The following is a 17420-nucleotide window of genomic DNA, read 5'->3' as shown; positions in this document are numbered from 1 at the left end:
AAAAACATTAATGAAATGTAGGCCTACTAAATTTATTATATTTATTTGTAGAAGATATCAACTGATGTACCATAAAATATTCCACAATATTATAATATATGTCTATGTATTTTTATATATTTATATATATATATATTTATGTATTGGGGTTTCACTCAGGGTCTATTATTTCATTGCAGTGTTAGTGTTGAACCACCAGGTGTCAGTATTGCAGTATGTGCCAGTTCAGTTGAGAAGTAACAGATGAGAGAGGCACTGGTGGTCAAGTACAACCCAAAATTCCAACATATGAGAGCATATAATTGATATCAGAAGAGAACAAGAAGAATAAGTGTAGTCTTTAGAAACAGCTGGCTGACTGCAAGCACTCTCAATGGAAATCTGAATCATCCTAGATATTCTGTCTGCAGAGTTAAGGTAATAAAAGCACCAAGTTTTTATTATTTTGTCAGATTCATGCCACAGAACTGATTGACTCGTACAAACCAAAATTATCAAGACAAGCAAGTCAAAAAGTGTGGCTTGAGTCCAGAGAAGGCCAAAGTTGGAGATGATTGGATTCATTATTTAGGAGGAGTTTACACACACATATACCATTAAGAAAATTTAAATATGTTCAAGAATCACGTGTGTAAGAAACTGATGCGTCGGTGTGCAGTGTATTCATGAGAAATAAAGAATTTTGTTTCTACGATATAGTGGTTAACAAATAATTGTCCTACTCATAAAAAACGGTTGTTACTGAGCCACCATCTGGCCAGAGGGCATAAGACTGTTTTATTAGCATTTTGCTTCTATTTAATAGTTTGATTGTATAGACCACTGGTCAATTAGGATACCCTTGATATGACTTTTACTGCCTGGATGAAATTTGAGGCCTATCTGGAAACCTTGGCTGTGCAGGTCGTATGGTCTCTGAGCTCTAAGTTGGGGGGGAATTAGGGGAAGGCAGACAAAGAAGAAGAGCCACAACCTCTGCAACACCAGGGCTGCAGCAGTCCATTGTGTTTCAACTCCCGCTAAGAGGAAAACTCCTTTCGTAACCAGAAGCGTGAGATCGTGTCATGGCTGCAGGGCGGAGAGCCAACCAGCAGGGGTTTCACCACGTCAGCTGCTGATTCAACTTGATTTAATTAGATTTCAGTTACGTTACTAATGTGATCTCATTTGGCATACTTGACACGTGTGGCCTTCATCCACATCCTGTCTCAGTTCACTGTTCAGAGAGAGAGAGTGTGTGTGTGTGTGTGTGTGTGTGTGTGTGTGTGTGTGTGTGTGTGTGTGTGTGTGTGTGTGTGTTTGCGTACAGCTAACTAAGCCACGAGCCAAAATAGGTCACACACGCCTGCTCTTTTGGGCTCTCATTTTGCTCTTGTGTTTTTTAATGAGCCTTAGTTTTTCGAGGGTATAAGGGACAACATTTACTCAGTTATGGGGCGCCCACATAATGACAGTGGGCTACTAGTGGTGTGCTTTAACGAATCCCAGAGTGAGACAATGAAGTTACTCTAGCAACAGCATCCTTTGCTGCAAACTCGTCACCAAGTCAGCATCTTCTCTGCTGTCAGTGAGCCTGCTCTGATGCGACTTTATTTCATTCCATCGGATGTGGAGATATTTATTTATGAGCCGTTTGTCATGCATGGCGCCCTTCCGCCTTGCAGCTCATTTAGCTGGCGAAGGAAAGTGTTGGTATATAATAACCTATATTGACACAACTCCTGACTGCATAGCTGAAGGCTACATCTTAAGACAACAGAGGTGATATTGCCTCAAGCAAACTTTCTTTTTCTCTCTCCCACTCCTCTCTTCTCTTTGAGGATATTTGTGTTTGTAAGAGCAGTCTCATAAATCACTATATCTGCTACAAGACCATTTTTCCCTATAAACGCCTTCTTCATATTCATACAAACATCAATCTTTTCTGCAGAGGGTATGTATGTCATGTACACACACAAACACAAGCGCGCGCATGACTGCACTTGAATCCACTGCAGATGAAACGAAAACATCTCCTGGCTAATTTGGAAAGCACAACAGTCGATCTTCCCGTGGCATCTGAGAAAACTTGACACCACGCAACCCACCCGGTCCAATTTTTCCGAGGCAATAATCAAAAGCGTCCCGGTATTCAGTCTGGCTCGGCCTCCTCTTGCTTCCAAGGACAAACTGCAGCACCTTGTCTGCCCTGCTGACTGCTGAGTGGGTCATCGGCTGTCACTTGCTCCCTGTTAAGGAGCTGCACGACACCGAGGGCAAAGAAAAGGGCAGGGAAGATTGGCTCCAACCAGGCCCACCCAGGCAACAACCTGCACCAAAAGAAAACTTCACTGTGGATGGAAAAAGAGTGCTGCTGCATAAAGACCCAGACCTCCCGTCATCACCTCATTGTCTTTTCCCCTGCACGCCGCTGAGATCCCATCAGTCTGTGATGCTCCATCGCAATACAGAAGTTGTTTTATGCTAAAGTCTCTATTTTTTCTGTGAATCCCACTTTCCCCTTAAAAATCCCTCGTCTACATTTACTTTAGATGGTTTCCTACACTTCCAACAATGACTTTTCCACCCCCCGAGAGAACAAGCGTGAACTTGTTGTATTTAGATTTGTGTTTCATGTTCAGGTAATGAGCGATAGCAGGAGAAGAAGTGATACTGACACCAAGAGAGCACGGTTTCTTTTTTTTTTTCATCCGAGAAAAGGGAGAAATCATATCCCTTTACTGATAACAGAACTTGTCTGCTGGATGCATTGTTCTCTGGTCCCACGAGGCTATGGTCGGGGGAGAGATTGCTGTGTATTCCTCCTCTCTTGGTGCATTTCTTTTCGCGATGATTGAAAGTCGGTGCAAAATGGAGAGTTTAGAAAGGAGCGCTTTGCTCGATTGTCCTGAGGGACTGGCACCAAAACAGGATGTTTAGCCTACTGTTGATGTGTAACTGAAAGAATTGCAGTCCTGTCTTTTACTCTTTTTTTTCATACCATTGTAGCTGCTTTGCTCATGATATCCACAGTGATCCACAATAAACAGAGCACCAAATGACAAGATGTTTTCCAGTTGCTATTTTGAAACTATGTATGGTAAACTGTTTTCAGGGAAAAAAATCCTTTAACTAGCTGCAGAAAGACATGTCTAGACTCCTTCTCAGAACTGAATAGAGTGGTTTGTAGACCTTATTAATGTCAGTCAAACATCACCAAATAATTTGGTGGATACACCGGCAGCACTGATAAGTGACTTTTTTTTTATCGCAGTATATTCAGCTATTGACTCCCTGCAGGGTTTCTTTTTAGCATAAAACTGTTGGTTGTTTTGTTGTGGTTTTACTTGTGTTCCTTTACTTTATTGCATTCCTACTATGCCTTTTTATTGTGTATTTCAATTTCATTATTTTATTGTTAACTCCATCTGCAATCCATATCCATCTCATGGGGCAATAAAGATCGGATTGAACTGCACACACAGTCACCCAGGGGGGAGTGGAGGGCGATGGTACACTGGCAGATAACTGGAAACGATGGGAACATTAATGAATAAGGTAATAACGTAAGAGTTGCTTGGAAAAACAATCTCACTGCAAGGTCCATTCTGGGCCTTCGAACAGATCGTATTATCTGGAATCAACATTGATGATTCCTTAAAGGGCTCAGGAAAAACAAAATTGATATTTGAACATAAAACTCCATCTGCTGATGAAAGCTCCAGAGCCTCTGCGAAATGGAACCTGTGGCGACATTGCTTTCTCAACTTCTGAACTTTAAACCTCAACATAAATAGTCACTTTTGAATGTTTTTTTTCTAATGCTTTGTGTAAGAAACTAGACAAAGGCTTATACATCAATCAAAATCAAAATGTTCAGCCTGGTTCCAGATGTCTGAATCGCTGTCCACATCCTTGATTCTTTTTACGCATGCACCGAATCCAGATTTTTGGGGTTCGGCCGAATACCGAATTCACTGGTTAAGATTCTGCCGAAACCGAATACCGAATCCTACTCCCATCCTCAGTCCATTAACACAGTAAACACACTAATCGTCGTCGTCTGGTTAACACCAGTTTTTCGCTGTGACTGTCCTTCCTTTGCCGTACCTGAAGTTGCAGCATTTTGGCTGCTGTCTGTAGATTCCTTCATGCTCAGCTCGTATTCTTTCGGATGTTTCATACCAAATGTTTTAACAGCGGCGATGTTGTGTATTGTTTAGGGTCCTCGCCACCACGAGACAAATCGGCATTGCAAATTGAACATGTAGCTCGACTTGAATGGCCTTCTTTTGACTGAAAGTACTGCCAAACAACACGTTTTGCGCTCACGAGTTCCATTTTCACTTTCTCACAGCCTACTGCATTGAACACTCCACCTACGGAAACCCCTTCCCGTAATCAACGGCGGCATCATTACGTTGACCAGCGTAGCGAGCCTAGTGCAAGCGTAGGGTTCGGTTCGGTGGAAAAAAGTTCTAAGGGGTCGGCAGAAACCAAACCCTGTCAAAAAGACAATATTCGTCCGAATCCGAAGTCGAATCCTGGATTCGGTGCATCCCTAATTCTTTTTATTTGATTTGTGTCAATGCGCCGCTTGTAACGTACTTAAAGGGGGTGCAGCCGGCATATGAGGCAGCAGGTAGGATGCTGAATCTCTGTCAGCTGATAATCGAACAACAGCAGGTATGGAGATTTTGTTGTAAACTTTAATTTCTTCTTTTCACAGCTTTTAAGAGGTGGCACAAACAGTACAGTACCTTTTCCATTTGGATTCAGCCATGAAGTAAATGTTTATTATTCTTTACAATTATGTAACAGTCACCACAAGCCGTCGATTGAAGTTGACACAAGCATATGGAGGTTTGTGGGCCAATCAAAGCTTTGTACTGCAGGTATAGAATCAGGAAAAGGATTTTTTGGTGTAGCGTAGCCAGAGCGTCAAAGATAGGCAGGCAGACTTCTTGAATTCCAAACAGTGTAGATGTATTTGCAGGGTTGCATATGTATAAATAAAAAAAAAAAAAAATACAAAACCTGAAACTATCAAAAGAAAATTGGAGCCAAAACAACAAAAACCTACGTGGACAAAATGAGACAAAGCGTGCGTTTGAGCAGCAAGGCTTTTCCAATTGTCTGTCCCAAAAAGTCGATAAAGCACGTGCTTATATCAGCTCTGGTCTTACCTCCTCTTTGTACAACAAAATCACTCAAATCTTTCCCGACACATGTGTTTGTATCAGCTTCCCTGTCCCTAAGCAACAAAATGCCACTGCCTTTATAGGGCTCTCAATCAGCCCTGGACTGCACCACTATCTTGCAGTGGTGAGTCTACCGAGCATTTCTAACTTCACTAAAATCGGGACAAAGCTAGAAACCGTTTGCACTCATTTACATAGTAAAGAAACCGCTCAATGGTGTTTTAAGCCCCCAACGTCTCCTTCCAGGCAGCGCTGCGACCGTTGACTTCAAGGCACCTAACCCTAACCTTAACCTTAACCCTAACCATTGCCTAATTCTAGTGCCTGCCCGGAAGGAGACGTTAACACATAAAATCAATTCCACACAGAAAACCCCCATGGCTTGGTTCTGTCTAATGATGTCAGTGATGACATCATCATTACCATAAATACACCCTGCTGCTGGTCGGCTCCTCCCCAAACTTTTCTGCACAGCGGACCAAACAAAAGAACAAAGACGAAGAAGAACAAACAACAAAATAAATCTAACTGAAACTAAACAGTGGTGTGTGAAATAAATACCATATAAAATAACTAGAGCAATGTGTAAAATAAATATGGACAAATGTACATAAGCACAAGGGACAAATGGTGAGTGCATCACCCACTTTGTCACACACACCATCTTCCAGATCTTCCAGATCCAGAAAAATGTAGATAGAAATATTAGCCATGCATTCACACAGCTGTACAGGTTGTTGTAAGTAGACTCAATAAAAAGAGAACTCTTAAAGTGCTCAAGGTTTATAATTGTATTTAGAGGTTGTACCAGAATAGGTTTACATGGTTTAATTAAAAAAATACAACAACATAGTTTTGTTGTATTGCACATTGCTGCAGCTCCTCTTTTCACCCTGTGTTGAGCTCTCCGCTTTAAGGTCAATGGTATTTTAAGCCCCCAACATCTCCTTCCAGGCAGCGCTGCGACCACTGACTTCAAGGCACCTAACCCTAACCCTTTTTGTTAGTTTTAACCCTAACCTTAACCCTTACCATTACCTAATCCTAGTGCCTTCCAGGCAGCGCTGCCTGGAAGGAGACGTTGGGGACTTAAAACACAGATAAACCCGTTTTAGACATCACACTTCTGTTCCATCTTTGTTGGGATTCGAACATGCGCAGTAGCTAGGTAAGGACTATTAGCCAGTCAGAAGCAGAGTATGAGGGCGTTCCCTGACAGTACCTAGGTAAGGACTATTAGCCAGTCAGAAGCAGAGTATGAGGGCGTGCCCTGACAGTACCTAGGTAAGGACTATTAGCCAGTCAGAAGCAGAGTATGAGGGTGTGCCACGCTAGCAGCTAGGCGAGCATTATAACGTGTTACAAAATAACGCACGTTTGTCACAGAAGTAAAGGCTGGACTACAATAGAGCTGTTTGGAGCAGTTTGTGAACAGTGTTTTCTGTTGGAGATGGGGTGGACTTTGGGCTTTTTCACTTTGTAAACCTATAAGGTGCATTAAAAAGATATATAATACAATAAAGGAAAGGGAAAAGGCCAAAAAGCATGATATGAGCACTTTAAAGCTTAAAGATGGATACATCTTAACTCTTAAATTGGCATTGTTCTCAGATCACCATGAATAAAAGTTTTTCGCTCCGGGCAACTGCTTTCTCAGCATCCGTGCCGGACTGATAATAACCAATCAATCACAATTTATTGATTAGAGCAAAATACCGATGGCTCACAAACAGGAAACTGCTAAAATAAACATGATATCAGACTCAAACAAAATGGCAACTCAGTTTGAATATCAGCCTACACAAATATTATGTATACAATTAATAAGTGATTCATTTTTACTAATGTATTTTCCACTCATGTCGGCCTTTAGTCAAGACTATAAAAATCTCATCTAGATAAGATTATGTCTGACAGATAACTAAATGTCTTCACATTAAAAATGCATATGTTGAATGCAGCCCTCCTTCATTATTGATACCAAAAGACACAGTTAAGGATCATGCACCCCAAAAAAACTACTGTGCGCTGCCTTTGCGGATGGATTTGGCAAAGGCAGTGTTGCTGCAGTGAGAAGGGAAAAGGTGACATAATTAGAATGTTTTTCAAATCTTAGTCCAGATTATGATAGCAGATTACACATTACCAGAGATAATTAATCTCTCATTCTAAAAGAAGAAATATATATCTATATATATATAAATATCTGTATATTACGCCTACCAGCAGATGATTGCTGGGACTAAAAGCTCTGCACTATTAGAGTTAAAAGTCATGTCACGTCTGCTCAGCAAGTTGTTACGATTTAGGAAGTTAATAAACTATGTTTCTGAAATATTAACAGATGAATTTCAGACAGTAAAGAAAATGTATTGCAGCTTGAAATGAAACCTGTGAATCAGTTTCAGATCCGTGACTGAGGCTCTTGTTATTGCCAATAAAACAATACAGATGAACATTTCACCTGTGGTCCTTCACTGCTTGTTAAAGTGCCCATATTATGAAAAAAAATCACTTTTTTCTGGGATTTGGGGTGTTATTTTGTGTCTCTGGTGCTTCCACACGCATACAAACTTGGAAAAAAAAATCCGGTGAGATCCGGTTTCTGAATGTAACCTGCCTTCAGTCTCCGGGTGAGCTGGTCAAAATCTGCGGGGTTTTCTACGTCACTAGCCAAAACGAGGGGGCTAAACTATGCTAGCGCTAGCATGCTAGCGGTTAGCCCCCTCGTTCTCAATGTGCTACAACACACACAAGTTCACCCTAATCTACAAAAGAACTACTTACATGTCCCTCTTCTGCAGGTATTCCACGCAAAGTGCGCCCTCGTTTAGAAGAAGTCTCCCGGCTAATCCTGCCTTGTACTGACTGCAGTTAGAGAAACAGCTAGCTAGCAATTGTGAGCCTTACCTAGCTACTGCGCATGTGCGACTGCCAACAAAGATGTTACAGCAGTGCGATGTCTCACTCTGTAGCTGAAACAGAGCCCTGAACACAGGGTGAAAAGAGGAGCTGCAACAATGTGCAGTGCAACAAAAAAGATGGTGTTTTTTGAAAATTAAACCACGTAAACCTGTTCTGATATAACCTCAAAATACAATTATGAACATGAAAATTAGCATAATATGGGCGCTTTAAGAGCCTTGAGGGCACACCCGCATATTCTTTTGTTTTTATTAAAGCAAAATGGAATAATAATGTAACCACATAAACTGTTAGTTCAAACTTTGAATAAAGAAATAAAGGGAATCATCCTTCTCTGAAGTCCAGTCACGTCCTGCGTGAACGGCGTGCAGCTCGACTCAAACTGTTTTGATTGGAGTTGAAATGAACTCTGCTTTAATGAGCTGAGCGTTTCAGTTAAGATTTGCAATCAGCTAAATGGCTCAATTTAGAACAACTGAAATAAACCAAATAATTAATTTGGAAACGTTGGAAAAAAAGTGCTCAAAGATTAATTCTGAGAGTGGCAAAGAAGTAAATGATTCATCTGAGCAGAAGTGGAGGGAACTTAATGTTGAATGGAAGCAAGTGATTCATTCAGAGGAGTCAGTTCAAATCGAGCCAGTTTCATCCTGAAGTTAAAAATAGACTTTCTGTGGTTAAAGAAGATCACACACACACACACACACACACACACACACACACACACACACACACACACACACACACACACACACAAACACACACACACACACACAGTGCATGTTGGTCGCCATGAACAAACGTGCAAACACACATGCAAATATATACACAAACGGGGATGCAGGGACCTCAAAAACACCACAATTATATATTCTGGATTTTCAAAAAATAAAATAAAAAAAAGTCCCTCACACACACAGACGGTGTCACACTTTCTGTCTCTTTTATGTTCTTTCACTTCCTGAGACACAAATACACATTCACATGTTCCCTAAAACAATCACACTCTCACACACACACACACACACACACACACACACACACACACACACACACACACACACACACACACACATACAAACACACAAACACACACACTCTCTCACTCTCTCTCGTGCGCGCGCGCTCTGGCTCATGAATTAAAGAGCAGAGCTGGTTCCAGGGGGAAGAAATTATTCAGGCAGATCTGCTCTCTGACAGAGGAGTGGGAGGGAGGGGAGGGAGGAGAGGAGGGGAGATGAGAGAGAGGGATGAGGAGAGGAAGGCTGAAGGAAGGGGAGGAGGAGATGGGAGGAAAAAAGAGGAGAGAGAAGGGAGAGGAGAAGACAAGAAAAAGCCTGTTAATAAGGAATGCATTGATTTGACACAGAGGCGATCAAACCCCCAATGGCACGCTGTGTGTGTCTGTGTGTGTGTGTGTGTGTTTTTGTGTGTATGAGAATGTGTACATCTTTATTGATTGTTAGTGTAATGGATGTGGGAATGCGTGTATCAATTTCTTTGCAGTGTGAATGTGTTTCACACACAGTGTGTATCTGTGTGAGCATTCACATGTGTGCATGTGTGTCCACACCACTTTAATGTTATTGAATGATATAGCCTACTTCTTTTTTTGTTAGTGTGTTAATGTCACATGTTTTCTGTCCAAGCCTCCTGATGAGGTGAAAATTAAAGGCAGACAAACCAGCTGAACTTCCAACAAACGGCAGCGCACAGGCGTGTGTTTATGAAAAAAGCAAACTCCACGCTTTGCTACTACTTTCTGTTTACTGTAAACATCGCAAAGTATGCCTAGAGGTCTTAAGCGAACCTATGGAAAACAATGGATCCAAACCCAACATGCACGAATAAATGTTCAATAAAGAAGATCCTGATCTGAAATGGACCTGAGAACAGAGATGATCTGAATAGACCCCAAGAAAATTAGACCCGATTCAAAAAATTAGACCCAATACAAAATCCAAAACATTCCTCCTTAGTATCTCATACATTTTTACATGCTGAGTATTTATATTTTTTTGTCATAGGCCTATTTAAATTTCAATCTATGGGAATTCTTCTTACAGTCTTTTTTATTGAGGGTCCTCAAATTGTGAAACAGCGCCCCTCTGGACTGTAACGGCAGGCGCATGTTAGTCAGTCTGTGCGGTGAGAGAGGGTATTGCTCTGCTAACGTCGAGGTGGAGTCTACCTGAGGGAAGCCAGGTGAACTTGATTGTTTTTGATTGATTGATGAAGAAAAGTACCAGGGCAGTTGGGACGCAAAATTACGAATCCCACTATGGCCACGCCAAGACCCGCCCTACGAAGCACCCAAACGATTGGTTGGGGTTAGGCATTTCACCTCGAGTGGTTAAGGTTAGGATAGCCGATTGGTCAGGGGATAGGACCTGAACAAATGTGGTTACGTTACCTTGCGTTCTCATGGACGCCTGGCCAATAAATGCTATTGAAGGGCGGGTCTTGGCGTGGCCATAGTGAGATTCGTAAGTCGGGACTTCGTAAAATAAATATTGTGATTTTGAAATTAACTTTGAAGCCAAACAAAACAGTTAGCAAGGTACGTTAATTAAAAATAATAATAGCCTAATACAAAAACCAAACGGGTTAGAAAGTGAAAAAGTAGCCTAGCCTAGCCTACTCCTGTGTTACTAATATCAGTTGTCGTGTTTAGTTAGCTAGCAGCATCGGACGCTTTGATGTTAGGCCTTCAACAACTCTTCACATGACATGATAGTCACTGCGTTGTCTCCAAAAAAAAGAGGAGAGGAGAAAAAGAGGACGGGCTTCAGCGTCAGATTTGTGAGTCAGATACCTGTCTTCCTGTCTATCGCTCTTTGCTTGCTAGTCTCTTTTTGGCCTTTTAAACGTCCCGCCGTGGATGTGTTTTTGCAATGTGTATTTAAGTGTTCTGCTTTCTCCAATTTTCCCTTTTTTTATGCTGGTCCAGCTGTTGACTGTGTGGGTTGTGGTTGAATAATTGCAGCCTGTGCAGACGGTCTGGTGGATGTTTGTGAGAATGTTGTTCTTGTTTATAGGCCTATTACAGCTGAGCTGTATTTGAATAGTTTTGATAAATTATATAATAATACTGAGTCCTTTGTTGGCTTTTTTTTTTTTGTCTGGCAACCATACAGATAAGAGTCTATACAGTATATTTTATACACCCACTGTGTCTTCTTCATGCAGGCCTAAACTTTATTCTTATATGAATTATATGCAATATCAATACCCTTTTTTTCATGTGCAATGCTGTGAATCTTATCATTACATCTTTCTTTTTTACTACTGCTTTCTCTACTGGTTACTGCTTTATTCTATCTGATGGCTCTTGTTACTGCCCTTTGCCATTGTTACACTGCAAATTCCCCCACTGTGGGACTAATAATGGATTATTTTATCTTATTAGTATTAAATAACTACTTATTTACATGTATAGAGATTTTGTAGTAGGCCTAGTAGTAGTTCTGTGTGTTTTTGTACAGCAAGAAAATAGAAAATAGATTTATGTAGGCTAAATCGTGCCTCTATGATGTGCGTCGTTTGAGATGTGAACATACAAAGTAATTGTTCACTTTTTAGCTTTTTATTTCCAACCATATCTCACAGCCTCCACTCCACTAGAGATGTCCAAAGCCGATCCTAAAGATCAGTATCAGGGAGGGGGGGGCAACCTGGACATATTTTATTGAATCGATAATGATGGTTTCTGTTGTTGAAACTGTAACTGTAGTGATACATCTTCTCCCCTGTGGATTGCGTCCCATCAATTTCAAGAACGGCATTCACCCAGTTAAACTCTCACTTATTATATCAATAATTTAAGCTCATCAACTTTATAAGCCTGAATCAGGTCCTTCAGTATTTGGATGAAATAGTTAGTGAAAAACAAGGTGGGCCAAATTTAGTAGCTGCACCTGTTTCAGTTTCAATGTGTCAGATATATAATTATAGTGGCTATATGTAACTTTCCGTTTGTGTTGATTCTAGCGGCTGCTTTGGACTATAGTGGTAGTGTTTTTACCACATCTGCTGCGTAAAGGTCTTTTCTTTACGGAGCTGTATTGCCCACTGTATTACTGAGGTAGTGTTACCGACCGGAAGGTCATATTGTAATGAATATTTTGCTCAGACAGAAAATCATTAATTTACAATAAGAGAATACGTTACAGATGCATTGTTGCATTTCAAGTGTTGCATAGGGTAACTTAGCCTACTTTTAGATGTATCATGAGCTAAACCGGGTAGCACTGTCACTGTGTCATGAGCCAAAGCATTAAGAGTTTGTTGTAGCAACGAACGTAATAATAACTTAGATTCATATAGCACATTTCATGAAACCCAAGGACGATTTATACATGTACAGAGGGCCTGTATAAAGAAATCTCCTGCTGCCTTTTACCTGGCTGCATACTTACTAACTCAGGCTTTTACTGGTGTTACACCGAAATCTGTGACCCTTCAGAATGTGTGCTCTGTAGCGCCGTCTACCTGCTGTAAATCGTTGTGGGACTTCGCCGGAAAAATCGGACCCGGCCAGAGGCATTGATAAAAACTATATAAAAATAGCATTCTTTTCACTGTTAGTCTCGTTTGCGTATACAGGTCATTTATGATCATCAGATGAAAAATTACAGTTTCAGAAACATTTAAAGTTACGTATAGTAACTTTAATCAGCATTCAGGTAAATACAAATATCTGATTAGACATTATTAAAGGACATTCCTTGCCTCCAGTGAGTCTCCTACCCAGTTTCACACATGTGGTGTTCCCCACAGCTGTTGAAACTGATTTCATACACCACTCTGGCCTTTGTGTCTGCGGGGACCCTGTCTTTAGGGTGTACAAGGATGAGGTGTTGAATAGTTTGTGGCAGGTGTTGACTCTATCCTTGTGATATTTGAGTCTAGAATATTTTATCACAGCAATGTTTTCCCAAGGTCAAGAATGCACGGCCATGCTTAAATCTGAATTTATTGACTGAATTTGTAATGGGTAAAATGACACAGTGTACCACTTCATACTTTATTTCGTTGTATCGACTGTCTGATATGGCTTTCTCACTAATTTTCCTTCAGCCACGCCACTGCTAAAAGGAGTCTTGCAGTTCAGTTAAAAGCCCTCTCTAAAAGGATAGAACTTTCATCTACTTAAACCTACATTGTGTAATTTTTTTTGTTGATTCTTAGCAAAACCCCCTTTGTTCTTTCACAAATATGTACTCATTCATGTGTAATTACTTCCACCAACTAATCAAAGTATTCTCGTAAGCGTAGAATCTGACATTCAGAATCATTCAGAATACATACGAGTAGAGCTGGGCAATATATCGATGTTATATCGATATTGTGATATGAGACTAGATATCGTCTTAGATTTTGGATAACGTAATATCGTTATGACATAAGTGTTGTCTTTCCCTGGTTTTAAAGGCTGCATTACAGTAAAGTGATGTCATTTTCTGAACTTACCAGACTGTTGTAACTGTTCTATTATTTGCCTTTACCCACTTTGTCATTATATCCACATTACTCAAGATTATTTATCAAAAATCTCATTGTGTAAATATTTTGTGAAAGCACCAATAGTCAACACTACAATATCGTTGCGGTATCGATATTGAGGTATTTGGTCAGAAATATCGTGATATTTGATTTTCTCCATATCGCCCAGCCCTACATACGAGCGACTCGCTCGAATGACGGCAGCCATGTTGCGCCTCCATCTTTAAAATACATTAGCCAAAGAGGGACATACCTCTGCATTTCGCCCTCTTACACCTATTGGCACCGTGACGAATGCCTGGGGGAGATTACTCGCCAGGGAAGCGAAAAAGAGAATTTAAACGACACCGCGACAGGCAAAGCAACAAGACCAAAGTTAATATTGGAGTGGCTAGAACAGCTGCGTATAAACGATGGAGAGAGCCAATTTCGGGTTCGGCCACCGTAGGAGGAAGGGCTAGAAAGTAATATTCAGTTGGTTGTCATATACAGTTTCACCGCTAGATGGGAGAAATTCATACACAATGTAGCTTTAAATAATAATGGGGCTTATTTTTCTCAACATGCATTAATACGTGACATAATGTAATTGAATGTGTTTCTACAGTTCAAAGAACGGACACACCAGCACAATACGGAAGCATTTAGAAATGCCGTTAATGTTTCAGGTGTAGGTGCAAATTGCAAATGCTGCTTATTGAACAGCCACAAAGAGGGAAGCGGTGACTTCCACGAGTCCCCAGCATGTAACTGCTGCAGCTGCTAATGACTTCTGTGTGATCACAGTCGCCGAGGACCTCAGTATGACAGCCGTTCACACGTAATCAGAGGCGCAACATAAAGAAAGAGATGTCAAAAATGTAATGCTGATACCTGACGACATGGGGAACTCTTTTCTCTCATTTTTTTTTTAACTCTTTTCTACTTTGAGAATCAAATAAATGTTCTTGTACCATTTGAAAGTATATATCAAAAACTCTACTCGAGCCATGTTTTAAACACACTGCTCAGTTCGTACAGACACAAGAAACCACCACAGAATCATTATGCCCTTCAGCATTTGACCAAATAGAAATAAAAGTCACTGCTTCATACACATGAAAACCATATCTGAGTTTATTGGAGCTACAGTATATCATGCTCTCTATATCAATAACTAATAACATACAAACATTTCTGTCTGAGGTTTAATCAATCAGGAAATGGAGGCAAGAGGTGAACACGTTTTCTATATCACAGTGTATTTTGCGACAAAAGAAAACAAGGCAGTTTGTGTTGAAATCATATTTGCTTCAATTTAACCCATGGCGAGGTCCATTAGCTTGAGGCGTCTTGTTGTGTGATTTTAATAGACACCTGTCAGAAAATCTGAAATGAGTATTTCTTTTTTCTCGTCATGGAATAAAATACATAACGTGATTCTTGTTATTTTGTCAACCAACCTCTCTTCTGCATCTGTCTCATAGGCAAAATATTAGCACTCCTATTTACTATAACATTAGTTCTTGACTTGCTATGGCTTAAGGTCATTGAACACTGAGTCCGAAATTTTCCACGTTAAAAAAATAAATGTGACGTTGCGTCAGTCACGTTTACACACTGCCCCCGAAAGTTTCGTCCGGAAAAATATCGGAACAGGTTAAATTTTCAAGCAAGTATTTTGAGGTGCTTTGACAAGGAGAAGGTATGAGCCTATATCCAAAAATGCACCACAGAAAGACGCTTGCAGAGTGCAATTTATCATTTTATAACTCAACCTGCTGTCAACAGGTCAGGTCAGGTGGTTAAATCCAAGAAGAGGAGGAGGAGGAGGAGGAGGAGAATGGAAGAGGAGAGAATGCAGACAGAAAAAAGAGAGCGTCTAGTGTATGGAGATGGAGACAGGGAGTGGACAGCCTAGGTCTACTGTCAATTAAGAGAAGCCAGGGATGAAATGAGGGAGAAGGAGAGAGAGGCAGAGCGGCAGCAGCGTTGCATTTTGTATTGTTTTGCGAAATGTTTCGCAACCGATTATTACGCATCTTACTCCTTGTGCAAGGTTTCTGTGCGTGACGAATTTTTAGAATGATGGATGTGAAAAAACGCATACGAAAATTTCAAGGCCCTTAACTCTATTAAGGGTGCTTCTTGGATAACCGTGACAGTTCACTCGCTGCCTGTTCTGTCATCCACTGGCGCAGTAGAGGTTGACACAGGTTGAGGACGAGTTGATTTTCCTGCCTGCAGCCAGCTACATCTACAGTACTACGTTTTGGCTAAAAATGAAGACCTTTTGCTCCGTTTACGCCTTGTGTCCACACTAATCCAGCGTCTCCAAGCCCCTAAAATGGAGACTTTTGGAAACACTGCGGCCCCAGGTTTAAGTTTGAAAAGTCCAGGGTTGCGTTATAGTCTGGACGGGCACAAACGGAGACCTTTGGAAAAAGGTGACGGCACGTCCGTCAGTCTTATCGGTTACGTGGCTTACACACCTTTCAGTAACGGTTCCACTTCGTTGTCGGTCCAAGCTAATAAATCCCTGCTCTTACTTGTTGCCATTGTTGTTCTTTCTCTAAAGTATTTTCTGTTTTTAACTTATACATCCATGATTTTTAACCGCAGACTAACTCAACACAATCTGCTTCCTGTTCACACCGGCACACACAGTGTATGGGAATGGTCATGTAAAATGCGTTTTCAGTTCATGTTAATATGGAGATTAGTTCTGCTACTGGAGCTAAAAGTCTTGTGTGGACGGAGATTGTTTTTGTCCTCTCAAAACCACAAAAAATAAATAAAAATAAATGTAGCCTTAATTTGATTGTAAATTAGTTTTTATAGCATCGGTACTTTCCATATTATCAAAAGTATAATTAGGCCTAGGGCCTAACTGAGATTGTATCGTTTTAAACGTGGTATCGAAAAACCATTATAGGCCTATATCAAACTTTCGACTTTCTTACATCAGACAGCATGCATGTTACCATGTAAATTACTTGACACTATTATTTTCATTATTGACAAAATCTGTCAATTATTTTCACCATTAACTGATTAATCATTTGGTCTTGATGTCAAAAAACTGGGATGATCAACACGATGTTTTGAAATGACTTTTTTCTTAACTAACCAGTCCAAAGCTGTGCTAATAAACAATGAAAAGCAGTACATCTTTACAATTTGAATAGCAGCATTTTTCTCTGATAACTGTCTGAAAACGTTAATGGATTATTATACGTTCTGGCCTCTGTTTATTGACGAACTAATACACGTATAATTTTAGCACATATTTATAAGTTTCAAATAAAGAAACCACATCAATGTTTAATTGAAGAAGGCAGTGTTTATAGGCCCATGGGTTGATAAATGGGATATCAAAATTATTTTAATATTAGTTTTTTTGAAAAGCAGAATGCAAGATATGACAAATCACAGGATATAAAACGGTTTTGTCTTTATTGATTGTGATTAATTGCCTGGAGACTGACTTGCTGGATACAGTTGCACCAATCGCACTTATGCTAACTACTTGGCGATTGACTCCTACCTTGCTTCATTCACAGTCACCGTCAGCAGAATTTCACATAAAATCAATTTTCTATCTGTTTTATCCTGTTCCGAGTGCTTTTTTTCCATACAGAAACTCAAGGTTGGCATGTGATGGCTTTTTCTGAAGCTTTCAATATCAATATGTGCAGACGGGGGGAAATTCCTTCTTGCAAAATATGACCCTGGGTCTATTGCATTTGTGTACAGTATGTCTTGAAAGTGCTGTTTTCTGTCTATGTTTTTAAAATAAATGTCCCCAGCCAACACAGCAGCTGATTATTC

This window comes from Perca fluviatilis, chromosome 19, assembly GCF_010015445.1.
Source record: "Perca fluviatilis chromosome 19, GENO_Pfluv_1.0, whole genome shotgun sequence".
Taxonomy (NCBI): domain Eukaryota; kingdom Metazoa; phylum Chordata; class Actinopteri; order Perciformes; family Percidae; genus Perca; species Perca fluviatilis.
Note: the sequence above shows the minus strand (reverse complement) of the source record.